This window comes from Sciurus carolinensis, chromosome 10, assembly GCF_902686445.1.
Source record: "Sciurus carolinensis chromosome 10, mSciCar1.2, whole genome shotgun sequence".
In the NCBI taxonomy this organism is placed as follows: Eukaryota; Metazoa; Chordata; class Mammalia; order Rodentia; family Sciuridae; genus Sciurus; species Sciurus carolinensis.
The window spans coordinates 45,193,381-45,208,468 of NC_062222.1; the positions used below are offsets into that span (position 1 = coordinate 45,193,381).

General features: G+C 35.0%; 1 pseudogene; it reads right to left on the minus strand.

Annotated features, from left to right (window-relative positions):
• Positions 1-4,388: 4,388 nt before the first annotated feature.
• Positions 4,389-4,704, minus strand: LOC124994023 (prothymosin alpha-like; annotated as a pseudogene).
• Positions 4,705-15,088: the final 10,384 nt, after the last annotated feature.

Below are 15,088 nucleotides of genomic sequence, written 5' to 3' on the forward strand. Positions count from 1 at the left end.
GACAATTTATCTAACCAGTGCAGTTTCTCTATCTCAAAACGCAAAAAATTTGTGTTCATTTCTCAGTGATAGTGGTATAACATCACTGAATTACTTTTAAATGTCACCTTCTAGTTCTCTGTCTTCATCCAAGCACCTTAGTCATTTCATCATGATGCAGTTTTATGAAAGTCCAAGTGTTGACTGGATCTTTGGGCAGGACATAACTATGATCTTCATGCCTATGTATGACACATGTATGCAAAAAGATGAGAATGAAATCCTGTAAAAATTTAGTAAAACTTGTAGGGATCCAATAGCTTACTGCATGCACAGTAATCTTGAAAGTTAAAGAAAGTTTGCAAGGCTTGGCAAACATTAATATTAAGTAAAAGGCATAAAGCTTGTTGGGATTATTCAGGTTTAGAAGCAATTTAAGCCATACTTATGGGTGATTTACTACCCATTTACTGAATATTGTTAAGATGCCAACTTTGAACTGGGTGCCAGAGAAAGAGAAGACTCTTCAGTTGGTTCAGTCTGCAGTATTAATGCAGTGACAGCAGGTTTTTTTTTTCTTTTTTTTTTTTTCACTTGAATCTTATAGTTCTACAGATATAATTGTACTTGAAGACTAGCAAAATAAATGGAGAGTCTGGCAATGACAGATAGTGAATCCACAGCCCAGATCACCTAGGTTTTGGAACAAAACTTTCTATGATAATAATTATTCCTTGGCCTGCTATTGGAATATATTGACCAAAAGACACCAATTGACCATGCGTCTTGGGCTGCCTATCACAATAAACTCACTTCGTATCACAAAGTCATGGAGTTGCAAGTGTGTGGCAGTTGCCCGTCATCAAGTTGAAGTTGTTTTTGTGAGATCAACCTTGAGCACTTTTTGTAATCACAAAGTGATGCAAGAGAGTGGCTTTTATGTTTTTTATTAGTGCTTTATAGTCATACATAGTATCTGGGTTCATTTCGACATAACCATACAAGCCCAGAATATAATTTGCTCCCCTTCAGTCTCCACTACTTCCTCTTTACCTCCCCTTCTCCCTCCCTCTGTTTCTCTTCCTCTACTCTACTGGTCTTTTTTTCTACTAATTAATGGTTTCTATTGGTGATTTATGGATATACATAAAGGTGCAAGTACTGTGTTATATTCATGTGTGTACATAGCATGATTGGGTCAATTTCAAGAGGGTATCTTCAACTCACATTGTTCCTATTTCTGTTGTGTCACCGTTCTTCTCTTCATTTACACCTGAGGTCTCAGAGAATTCCCATAAGGTTGTCTATTCATTTCCGGATCATTGAGAATGACATGCTTTCCCTGATCAGAAGTGAATGATTCTGGCATCATAACTCTTCTCAGAGGTGGCTTGAAGGCAGGTGGAACCTGGAGCTTGTTTTCTAGAAGGAGACACCACCACATCAGGGATTCTTCACTGACTAGCAGTCTGATCTGGTGGACGGATGGAAGTTTGTGAATAAGAAAAGTCCAAGAGTTTTTTTAAGTAGATCATGTATGTAATGACCAAGGAAGAGATTGTCTCTACCTCAGGATACTTCTGTAATGCCAGGTGGTATTTCTATGTTCACAGAAGACTAAACATCAACCCACATGGGCAGGTTCCTTAGGACTGAAGGTTTGCATTGGTCAAAGGACAGTTCATACAGTTATGAGTTCTGACTGAGAGAAAGGGGAATTTGGACTGGGTCTTGGAGGAAGAAATATACCATATTCCAACCCTGACTTCATTGTTGTTTACAGAAATAGGGACTATAGTCAGTATACCTGGTATGTACATTTACACAGAAAAAAAGAAGGCACATGAAAATATTTCTGCAAGAAAAGTATTTCCAGACACAATGAGATTGGCTGGGATTCCCATCTTTTACCAATTTCCTGTTTTCAAATGGGTGAGTATCATTGTTTTCTCCTGGATATGTCAAGGAGTGATATATAAGGTATAGAAAGGTGAAGTCCTGTGAAGAGGTAGCAAGTGACTCTAAGAAAGCTTGAGGGAAGAGGGGGACCTCTCTATCCTGGATGTCATTCTGCCTCAATGTTTATCAGAGTGACTGGAATCACTGCTAGTCCCAAATGTTTTAATCAGGAACATGACACAAAATTCTCCACTGATATTTAAGCCCAAACAAGCATATATCCACTACCAGGTGGCTCCAGATCACAGCAGAGTTAGAATACATTTGGTTTGCACATTGGATTCCACACCGATGAACAGTACAGGCTCACTCCTGTCAATTGGCTAGATCGCCTGACTCTACATATTAAACTTCTGAATTTTTTTTTGACTCTGATTTTGTTTCCCTTTGCTCCTGCTCCTTTTATGAAGTATATCATTATAATTGTTAATGATTGTGCTTATTATTTAGTACATGGATATTAAGATAATAAGGCAGGACTATGACTTGATTAGAAAAAAAAATAAAATTATCAGAGATGAATGCAGTCATGGATAGACTTTGTGTCCACTCTTTGAGAAAGGATATAGACATTTTCATTTATATTCACCATAATTGTATGACAGGTGAGACAATTGTTTTTCTCCTTATTGTATTAAGCTCAAGCATGGTAAAAGTGTAAATATGGATGTTAGGAGTTAAAAAATGAATAATTTACCTCTCTTTTCTTGTTGTCCTATACTGAAGGAGACAAGGAGCTAAAAACTTTATTTCTCAGACTCTTTTCATTATAAGCCCTGGATGTGACCATGTCCTGCCAATCAATCCAGTCACTTGTGATGGAAGCCAAGGGGAGACAGAGACCATGAAAATGAAGCAGAGAACGTGTTCTGAGGTAGTTAATGTCTTTGCTGACAAGAGGTATGAGAAAGGCATTTGAATTCTCAGGTTAGCATTACCAATGTATTAATGGCTGGTCAAAGTGGTGGATGTTGAGAGGTCACAGGGTCATCAGTTGGACTGGATCATGTTATGCATTAAGAGGTTCTGGAGCAGGTAGAACAAGCACTTCTTGTTCATATCATTGACAGGTACTTACTGAGCATCTGCCCTATGCCAGGAACTTTTCCAGATTCAAGGATAGATCAGCAAGAAAATGTCTCTGCTTTTTCCTCTTGCAGCACTCTCATGACAACAGTGGTTTTCTAGACTTGTGACTTATTGCATTGTGGCCCTGACAGTGGCAGCAACAGCACACTTGTGGCCAGCATTTCCTGATTGAAGAAGAAAGAGCAGTTCTCTTGTGGTCCTGCTCTGTGCTATGATTTTGTGAAAGTCCGAATCAAAGTTCTTTTCAACCCTCCTTGAGGTTTATAAGTTGAAGACCTCCTATTTTAAATTTCTTCTTGCTTAAACTAATTATAGAGACTTATGTTCTCAGCAAGGGAACAAATAATGACAATATTATTGGAGTAATTCACTCCTTCCCACCTGGACCACCTTGAGAATCCATTCATTCTTTAACGTCTATGCAGCTTGAATGTCACTTCTGACTGACTCTTACGTGGTTCCCATTCAAGTAATGGTTATCTCCCTTGACTCACCATAGAAATTAATTTGTGCTTCTTTTATAGGACTTATCAAGCCTTGTGACTTAGATACTGCTCTTGCTCTCCTCCTGCTGCACACACAAACCCACCAGACAGGGACTTGGTTTTATTTTTTTTATTTTTTGTTAGAACAACTCAGCAAAATAAAATTCTAGTTTATTGTTGGACAACTTTGTTTCACACATACATCAAACAGGCCAAAAAATAAAAATAAAATAAAATAAACGGCAACTTCATAGACAAAAAAGTGAAAAAAAAAAAAAAAGAAACCTTTTAATCTTTGGTCTTTTTAACCACTCATACAAACTAACTACATATAGTGAAGCTAAAGTACATACACAAAAAAAGTTACTGGAATACTTGGAATAAGATATTCTTATTGTTGTTGTTTTTGCTTTTTTTACAAGGTTTTTTTTTTTTTTTTTTTTTTTTCACTTTTGAGATTATAATGAACATGGTCACACCACAAGTAAAGTCAAAAGTAGGACAGAGAAGGCTCCAAAGGCTGGTTTGGTCATCCAAGATCATTAAAAAAGGGTGACTCCTAAAAAATATGTACAAAAATATAAAATGTAAATAAAAAATACAAATTTTCCTTTTGTAAAGTGATTTTAAGAAAAAAAGCAGGACCTTGGAAGTTTTGCTCCTTTTTTTCCTGCCTTGTTGCAAATTGATGTTGTGGTTTTGATGGGGTGGTGGAGAGCACGTGTCATCTGCGGGTGGCACTGCGGGCTGCGGGAGGTTGGGTGGCCTGGCCTCTCTACTCAAAGGTGACCACGTTTAGATTCTGAGATGGAAAGTAGAGGGCAAATAGGTCACGGCCACCTTTTATTTTTAGTTTAAGTTTTCCTTTTTTGCTGTCTAGTCATCCTCATTGGTCTGCTTCTTTGTATCAACATAATCATCCTACTCATCTTTAGCTGCCCCTTTGCCTGTAGCTGTCTCAGCCCTCCTCATCTTCATCTCCATCATCTTCCTCACCCTCACCTTCCTCCTCCTCCTCCTCTTCCTCTTCTTCATCTGCCTCGTTGTCAGTCTTCTGCTCCCCATTTTCCTCATTAGCATTCCCATTAGCAGGGGCATCTCTTCCATTCTCTGCATCCTCTACAACTTCCTTCTTCTCCTTTAAGTTCTTGGTGGCGATCTTGGAGTTAGTGTCCACGGCAGCATCTGACATGGTGGGGCATGCTGGTGACCCGATGCAGTGGGTTGTACTCTGTGACAAAGCTGCCAGAGTCCGAAGGGGCCGCCAAGGTGGTTGCGGGGAGTGGGGAGTTGGACCCAGGAACAATGCAAAGCTGGCTTTTCAGAGCAGCCGTTCGGGACTTGGTTTTATTGACCTTTATACTTCACTCCTACCAACAATTTATTAGAGTCACTCCTGTTGTACTCACTTACATATTACTAAAGAAAGCACACTTTTCCTTATTACAAAATGTTTTCAACATATTTACATCCTCTGTTCCTGATATGATGTATTAGTATCCTTATAAACATTTAGTGTGGAATTATCATTGAGTTTTATGTTTAAGGATAACATCAGAAATTAGATAATCCACACTCCTTTTTTTCCAGGTCAGGCATTTTGGGTCAGAAACAAATGTTTTCTTGTTTCATGTGGTTTTGTTTTATTCCACGGTAACGGATGATAGATTAACTTGACCTTGATCTAGTTTATTGATCCACTGAAAACACGAATCATCTTTGAGGTCCTCTGGGGTTCCCCATGATTTTCAGGTGAGAGTATAACTGGTAACTGAGGAGCTTTCTCTTACTTCCCCAAAATTGAATTTATGACGACTTGGAATGCAGGGGTGGGGCTTTCTCCACATAGAGTAAGTGCTTTTGTCAACAACTAGGTTCACGCAGAGACACTAGATAAACTGTCAAATATTTGATTCTGATTCCATAAATTATATATCACTCTCTTCTACATTATAATTTCCCCCGTAAGGTGAAAAAATGTCACTGAAATATGAATGCATGTGCGTTTATTTATAAAATTGGAGCAAAAACTAGTTAGGTTAAGTATTAGAGAAGAATTTTTAAAAATTTCTTTTATTATGTTTTAAATTCAAAGATAACAATGCATGGTTTTGTTTTGTACAACAGGGTGCTTTGACATATAAATACATTGTTAAATAGTTAAATCTAGCTATTTAACAAGTGCATTCCATCACACAATTATCATTTTTGTGGCCAGGACACTTAACATCCATTTTTTTTAACACTCTTTAGGGATACAATATATTGTCATTAACTATAGTCATCTTATATAATAGATCTCTTGAAATATTTTCCCAATATCTCACTGTAATTATTGAAACCATTAACCAACATCATTCTGACCCTTTCCCCACCAACTACCCCAGACTCTCGGTACTACTGTTGTACTCTCCACTTCTATGAGATCAACATTTTTAGATTACACATGTGAGTGAGAGAATGTGATACTTCTCTATTTGTGCCTGACTTATTTCACTTAAGATAATGTTTCTCCAGTTCCATCCATGTTGTTGTAAATGAAAGAAAGATTTCATCTTTTTTACAGCTAAATAATATTCTGTTGTATGTGCATATATACTTATGTATATTTCTTTACTCATTCATCACTTGATGAACTCTTAGATGATTTCCATCTCTTGTCTATGTTGAATAGTGCTTCAATAAACATAGGAGGGCTAAAGTCTTTTTTTTTTTTTTTTTTTTTTTTTGGTACCAGGGATTGAACTCAGGGACACTTCATCTCTAAGCAACATCCCCAGCCCTATTTTGTTTTTTATTTAGAGACTGAGTCTCACTGAGTTTCTTAGCACCTTCCTGTCACTGAGGCTGGCTTTGAATTCACCATCTTCCTGCCTCAGCCTCCCAAGTCTCTGGGATTATAGGTGTGAGCCACTGTGCCCAGTGGCTGATATATTTTTGACAGATTAATTTTATTCCCTTTGGATGTATATCCAGTAGTGGGATTGCTGGATCACATGGTAGTTCTGTTTTAAATTTTTTGAGCAACTTCCATGGTGTCTTGTATAATGTCTTTACTAATTTATATTCCCACCAACAGTAATATGAGGGTCTCCTTTTCTCCACAACCTCACCAACAGTTGTAATTTGCTGTCTTTTGGATAATGGCCAACTAAGATAGGTTATATTTTATTGTGGTTATTGAGTTGAATATATGAGGTTCATGTGGTTTTGAGTTGCATTTTCTAGTGGCAAAGATGTTGAACATTTTTTCATATACCTGTTCATTATTTGTCTTCCACTGAGATGTGTCTATTCAAGTCTTTTGCCCATTTTAAAATTTATTTATTTCCTATTGCATTGTTTGAGTTCCTTATATATTTTGAATATTAACCCCTTATCAGATGTTAACCACTTGTCAGATGCAGATATTTTCTCCCGTTCTCTAGATTGTCTCTTCATTCTCTTAATGATTTCCTTTCTGAAAAGAAGCTTTTCAGTTCACTGCAACCCTATTTGTCTACTCTTGCTTTGTTGTTTTTGCTTTTCAGGTTTTTTCCCAAAATATCCTTGCCCGAACCAACATCATGAACCATTCTTTTTACTATTTCCTCTAGTAGTTTCACAGTTTCAGATCTTACACTTAAGTCTTCATTTCAATTTGAGTTTATTTTTGTACAGGATGAAAGAAAATAATCTAATTTTATTTTTCTGCATGTAGACGTCCAATTTTCACAATACTATTAATGTGACTGTATGTATTTGTGGCATCTTTGTAGAAAATTGGTTGACTGTAAATTCATGGATTTATTTATGGGCTGTTATGTTCCATTGGTCTATAATATTTTCCAATACCATGCTGTTTTGGTTACTATAACTTTGTAATATTTTGAGATCCAGTAGTATACCTCCAGCTTTGTTCTTTTGCTCAAGATTTCTTTGGCTACTAGGGATTTTGGGGGTTCTATATAAATTTTAGGATTTTTTTCCTATCTCCACAAAGAATGTCATTGGTATTTTGACAGGGATTTCATTGAATCTGTAGATTGCTTCATGTATTTTGAAATTCTAACAATATCCATTCTTTTAATTCATGAGAACAGAATATTTTTCCATTTATTTCAATCTCCTGCAATCTTTTGTCAATGATTTATATCTTGCATGGTAGAAATACTTCACTTTCTTAGTTAAATTTATTCCTCAGGCATTCTTTTGTTTTGGATTGGTTTTTGGAGATATTATAAGTGAAATTGTTTCCTTGATTTCTTTTCAGGTAATTAACTATTAATATATAGAAGCACTAATGATTTTGTATACTGACTTTGTATTCTGAAACTTGACTGAATTTGTTTATTCTAACAATTTTTGCTGGAGTATTCTGGGGTTTCTATATAGGATCATGCTATCTGTGAGCAAGGACAATTTAATTTCTACCATTCCAAGTTAAATGCCTTTTATTTCTTCTTATTGTCTAATTGCTCTAGCTATGACTTCTAATACCATGTTGAATAAAGGTGGTGAAAGTAAATATCCTTATGTTGTTGCAAATCTTAAAGGGAAAGTTTTGAATTTTTTCTACATTTAGTGTGATATTAGCTATGGGGACATCTGTATCAATTTTATTGTGTGATGGTCAAATCCTTCTAGGGACCTAATCTTTTTTATCATGAGGAGATGTTAAATTTTATCAAATCATTGATTCGTGTATGTCTGAACTATCCTTGCATGCCTAAAAAGAACCCCATTGAATTACGGTGAATGACCTTTATAGTGTGCTTTTGGATTTTGTTTGCAAGTATTTTGTTGAGCTTTTGTGAATCTGTGTTCATCAAGGATATGGACCTATGGTTTTCTTTTTCGTTGCACCCTTGTCAGTTTTGGTTTCAGGGTAATGCTGGCCTCATAGAATGAGTTCAGAAGACTTCCTTCCTCTTCAGTTTTTTGGAATTGTTTGAGAAGTACTGATATTATTAGTTTTTCTTCAAAAGTTTGGTAGAATTCAATGGTGAATCCATAATGCCTTGGCATTTATTTCACAAGAGACTTTTTGGTATTTGCCCAAACTCCTTAATTGTTATTGATCTATTCAAATTTTCAAATTCTTTATAATTCAAACTTAATAGTTTTTATGTATCCAGAAATTTACCCATTTCCTCTAGATTTTCCAAGTTTTAGCTTATACTTATTCATAATTATCTCATGATCCTTGATGTTTTTATTGTATCAGCTGTACTATCTCCTTTTTCATCTCTAATTTTAATTGTTTGGGCTTGGGGGCGGGGTTCTCTTTTTTTTTCTCTTAGTTTAGCTAAAGATTTGTTGACTTGATTTATCTTCCCAAAAGACTGATTCTTCATTTTACTTTTTAGTTTGTTATCTCCATTTCATTCATTACTGCTTTAATATTTATAATTTTTTCTACTAATTTTGAGTTTAGTTTGTTCTTGTTTTTCTAGTTCCTTAAAATGCAATGTAGGGAGCTGGACTTGTGATTCAGTGGTACAGTGTTTGCCTGGCGTGTGTGAGACCCTGGGTTTGATTCTCAGTACCCCATACGAATAAATAAAGAAAAAAGATCCATTGACAACTAAAAAATACTTTTAAAAAATCCAATGTAGAATATTTGTTGGCTATCTTTCTTCATTTTTTATTGCTAAAAATTTTCTCTTAGAAATGCCTTTGCATGTCTCATGTGTATGGTATGATCAATTTTCATTTTCATCTCTCAAGACATTTTAAAATTTTCTTTTAATTGATTTATGGGCCCATTGGTTGTCCAGAAACATGTTATTTAATTTCCATGTATTTGTAAATTTCTGAGGTTCCTCCTGTTGTTGATTTCTAATTTTATACACTGTGGTCAGAAAAGATGCTAGATACAACTTTAATCATCTTAAATTGGATAAGACTTGTTATCTAGCCTAACATGATTTGTCCTAGAGAATTCCATGTGCACTTGAGAAGGATGTGTATTATTTATCTGTTGAATGGAATGGCTATAAATATCTATTATATTCATTTGATCTGTAGTTTAAAATATAAACATCTTTGTTGACTTTCTGAGTGATTTTTTCATTGCTGAAATTGGGATACTGAAGTCCCCTACTATTATTCCTACTATCATACTATTATTACTGTCTGTCTCTCCTTAGATCTATTAGTATTTTCTTTATATAAATATAAAGGGCCAATTCAGTGTGACAATAGAGCAATTATAAATACATATATAAGTAAATCTGTAAATGTATTTTTCTATGTATATATGTATTTTTTCTTGCTGAATTGGCCCTTTTATCATTATAAAATGACATTCTTTTTTTTTCTTTTTGTAGTTTCTGACTCAAACTCTATATTATTTGATATAAGTATAGCCACTCTTGCTCTAAGTGTACATTTGCATGGTATATCTTTTTCCTTCCATTTCATTTTTCGTCTATGTATGTTCAAAAAAGAACTTTAGTAGAGTTTTTCTTTAGCACTTAACCTGTTTTACTGTAATATATTGTCCCTCTCTCTCCCAGAGGAGAGTGGAATCTATGAGGGCAGGACCCATGTCTTTAGGTTAGTATATTTAATTTCTTATAAGGTGCTTGACAGAGGTTGTGGGATTTTTGTATACTTGATGAACCTTTTAGGACAGATATATGCCATCTTCAAGATAACAAATCATGAACAATTTCAAATTAAATCTAGTTAGACCAACTTCTTTTATCTCCTTGCACTGAGTTTGTTTACTGTGGAAATGACAGTTACTTCCTACTAGTTCATGGATTATCTGTTTCACTTTAGCAAGCTTCTAGAGCCTTTTAAAATCATTCATGAAGAGAAAAAAGTTATTTTCTCTATATAATTTCTTTGCAAACATCTCTCACTTCTCTTTCCAAAACTGTTCCACACAGTTTGAAGTACCTAGAGCACAGGCATGTTAGCACTTTGAAATGACCCCAATTAACAAACTTGACAATTGCTTCAACAAATACAGTCAAAAGTGGTAAAGGTCCATTTTTAAGTGGTACTTCTGAGAAGTATGAACTTATAATGGAAAACATACTCACATAATCCCTTGTGAACAAATCATCTTGAAAATTAGTACTATACAAGCAAGTTAGGTATAAAACACTGTGGTTTTCAAAGAGCCCACACATGTGAACTCCAGGCTGTAATGTGATTTGGTTCCACGTTTGCATCCAGGGTTGATGAATAGGATCTATGAATGAAGACCAAAGAATATGAAATCCAATTATTTTGGAGTTTCTTCATCAAATGAAGTTCATACACAATGATTCATACATACTTTAGAACAGGGAGAATAAGCCATGAGGATATTTCTTGATCTAAATTCAAAGACAAATTCAAAGGCAAAGTTAAGTGAGTGGTAAAAAAAGAATCAGATTTTGTTCTAGGATACTTAGCTCACTTATCTTTTTGTCATATTTCTCAAGTGAGTTGGAGAGTAGATAATGGGACATTTTTGGATTAGTTTTATTGATCCCAGGTAATAATACAACTTTTTACATCTCAGACTAGCAAAAGAAAAAAAGATAAAAGGGATTCTTTTCCTTTGAGAACCTCGTCTTAATTACAAATGTGTGTTGACCATAGATCAGGGCCACTCTATCCTTTGACACACATATTGGAGATCTAGGTCCTATAGCAATTAAAGTGTTAACTTGATTCATTAATGCAGGGAATATTCACGATTTTCCACCTTGGAAGAGACAGATTCTGTCATCCCTTTAATAGAACTCTGCTGGAAATCAAACACAATTTTTATTCTGGGGAATGATTACTGTGTCTTGTTTAATTCTCTCCTAACAAATGTCAGCACTAATGTATTACAGATTATTCAGTCAATTTGATGGTTCCAGGTGAAAGAAAGGAACACAAATCTCTTCTTTTAGTGTAAAAAGGGTCAGCCGGATGACTTCCCCTGCAGGAGCCGAGATGAGGCTTGACATGAATCAATCAAGAAGGCTCAATTTTACAGTTATAGTGCCTAATGCCTAAACATGAGCGTATGGGTGGAAATTAGCACCCGATTATGAGCATACATGATCTTCCCCTGGAAGACAATAATATTGGCATTAAGCTTCTCAAGAGGGAAGATGCTGCTGGTTTTTAATATGTCTTAAATTATGTCAGGAAAAACACTGGAACATCACACAAAAGCCACAGTCAGTGTCTATTGCTATCTCATAAAGCTGGAGATCTTTACAACAATATTGACACAGGAGCAGGCAAGCAAATGTCAGCCAATATAACATATGAAATACTTAACGTAACCAATTTTCACCTGTCAATCAGCAGGGAATAATGACTGATGCAAGGAATCAATACGCCACAATTGAATTCCAGCTCACAAACTTGTTTCGTTCTGTGCTATAAAAGACTGTCAAATGTCACACCCCAAGAGATGCAACAGGATTCCAAAGATTTATTTATTTCAAGCTCTGAAGTCTATTAGCAATAGTGCTCCTTTGCTATTGGAAATAGAGCTTCAATGACATTAAATTTTCAGAAATGACACCTCACTTTTCTGACAAATTAATGATAGGACTTCCTTAGCCCCATATTTATTTATTTTTGCTAACATGAAGTACAATTATACTCAACCAATTCATGGGATTTCAGAAAGCAAATATTTGACATAATTTGTCAAGTAAACTGCTTGCAAAGCCAACTAGTCTTAAACAAGTTGTCCTATATGTGGTAAATAGAAATTGCATAAGATAAACCTTAAGCTTTATGGTAAAGCCAATTAGGCCAATGCTTGATAGCAAATTAAGTCTTTAAAATTTTGTCTTCTTCATATAACAACATTCAAATCTATTCCCTCTACAGAATGATAACTTGTAGAAAAAAAATGAATTTGTGTGAAAATGGCTGTTACATAGAACACAAAAAATTTATTTTTTCCATGATAACATTTTATATGATAATTCAAACCTATTTTTTAAAAAATTAACTTGGTAGTAATAAAAGATGATTTTAAATGTAATTTTGATGTTGTAGCAACTAGGAAATATGCTTTTTGTAAATGGGAGAAAGACAAAACATAGTTGCTCTCTGCTAATCCTCAGATAGTCCAACAGAAATGTTTCTTCTTTACAAACCTATTCTTTTATATTTTGGTAAATATTCTCCCTAATCAAAGAGGAAAAACACGAATGATTAGTTTTACAAAAGGAAGAAAAATATTTCAATGTTAATTTCCTGCAAAGCAGTGTTTTTCCCCCATTCAAGCTGAGCAAAATGCAATTTACCTATATTCTCAGAAAGATGAAGTGACACTCTAGTTATCTGCCAAGATCCATTCATATGTAGCAGAAATGTAGGAGCTTCGCACCATCACCAATGGCCATAACCACAGAGAAAAGTCAAAACTTGCTACTTTTCTTGCAAGAGCTCACAGAGCTATCTGCCAAATGAGCACTATAGTACAGTGCTCTTAAATCAGTCAAGCCCTTACCTGTGGCTCTTCACCAGGTTTTTTCACAGAGCGCCAATGTGGTGGGGACCTTATACTAGAGAGACTCTTGACTCCACCTGGACTGATGCTTCAGATAGCTTTTATGACCTCATGACAACTCCTATTATAAAGTTGATCTGACTTAGTATTCAATGTTTAAAAGGATTTTTTTTTTTCTTTCTCTGTATTTGGAATAAAGGTAGGTAGATAAATCCAAATGGAGTCCATTGAGAATTTGTTGTTTGTTTATGAACAGACAAGCAAGATGTCTGCATTGTTTATAAATGGGAATAAAATACTGTTAAGGCAGAGTTACTCGTGTGACTGAGTGGACTGATTACACCCAGAGAGAACATCTTGGCAGTGCTGCTGTATCCTTCATTTGTTCTTCACTGAAAATGATAACATCGAACTGTAAAAGTTGAGATTGAAAAGCCACTAGTGTGTTGTCTAATTTTAACTGCAGAAGCTGCTCTGCTCTCTTGGTGACTTTATGAGGGAATAAGATTATAGGTCACAAGAGCGTCTTTATTTCCCACCTGTAGCTCCTAACAACATTTTATTAAGGATTTTCCCATCTTCTCTCTCTGACCTATAGAGGTTGAAATCCTAACAGCTGTTACAAGACCCTGACCAAAATGGTATTAACATAGATTAGTGATTCTAAAATGAAGTGTCCTTTATCAGAGTTCTATTTATGGATGGCTACTAATATTTTTACAGTGCTAATAAGATAAACATGATATATCATTATGTAAATAGAATAGGAGCCCTTAATACGGTTAAACACTTAGAGCTTCGTGTTTGCTCCACAGAAAATCCACACCAAGCTATTGTTATTTGAAGGTTTAATGTTAATTTGTAAAACAAACATGTTGGAGAGTAGCCCATAAATAACTTCTTGACATGCGGCTCCTTCCTGACTCCCTTAGATGGTTTCTTAATTGCTCGCTTACTGACTCTATCTCCAAAATAAAAACTCTGGGGAAGATTTTAAGTGCACATATAGTATACACACTTATTGCAGGATATAAATTCTCGTTTTCAAGGATCATTTTTGAGACGAGCTGTATGATTTCTTGCCTGGATAGTTTTGAAGAGTAATGGGATGATATTTGCGAGGCTCTTGGAAAATAAGGAAAGGTGCTAAGTACCCAGTACTATCATTGGTGTTCACTCAGGGACATACTTTAACTGAATAAAAGTAAACACAATAGAATAAGGACTCCCTGTTCACTACTCTAGTAGACTGAAAATTAGAGGTAACACATGGGTCATTGGAATGTGTGAGGTTTGTTCTTTCCTAAGATTGCTTTATGCCCAAGCCAATGCTACTCCCTTTTTTATTTTTTTTTTAAGAAATGAAATGTATTTTCCAGACATTATGTCATCAATCCTAAATCAATTTAACTCCAGATACAGTCAAGTTAGAGTATCTTGAGGATTTTGTGTCTCTTAGATTTCATTCCTAAAATTGTTGACTGGAACTTCTGCTACTATTAGGCAAATCGATTGTAGAGTCCACTTTATTCTTTTTTCCTGGTAGTAAAATTTGAAAAAAAACAAAGTTCCATTTTTTTTTTTCTGTAGTCAGATGGAGGACTTGAGAACACTTTGACAATAATTGTGTTTATATGAAACAGATCAAAAAAAAGTCAATCCTGTGTTTTCAGTTGTTTTAATGACAAAATTGGATTGTCTGCAGAGCTGATTCAATCAATAGTGGAGAAATCAGTTGATATGGCAGGAAAAAAGTGGGTGGAAAGAAGACCAGCAGATTCACTGCAGTCATGACCTGCTTACTTATGAAACAAATAGCTAACGTGCCGTTTGTATTGAGAAATATTTCTCTAGACTGTTCTCGTGAATATGAATTATATAAAGATAGTAGAGGAAAAATAACAGAGGCTATCTTTAATAATTCAGACGAATCAGATTGAGAAGTCTCCAAAATTGTTTCAAACACTTTTTCCTTTTTAATTTGAATTCCTTGCTAATGGGAAGGTGTAGTTCCTGAAAATCATAAGCAATAAATAACAGTAATGGCGTATCTCCAGGGCATATATTAAACAAAATAGGAAGTGAATCATCAAAATTAATTCAAAATGATTTTATTTTAGATGTTTTC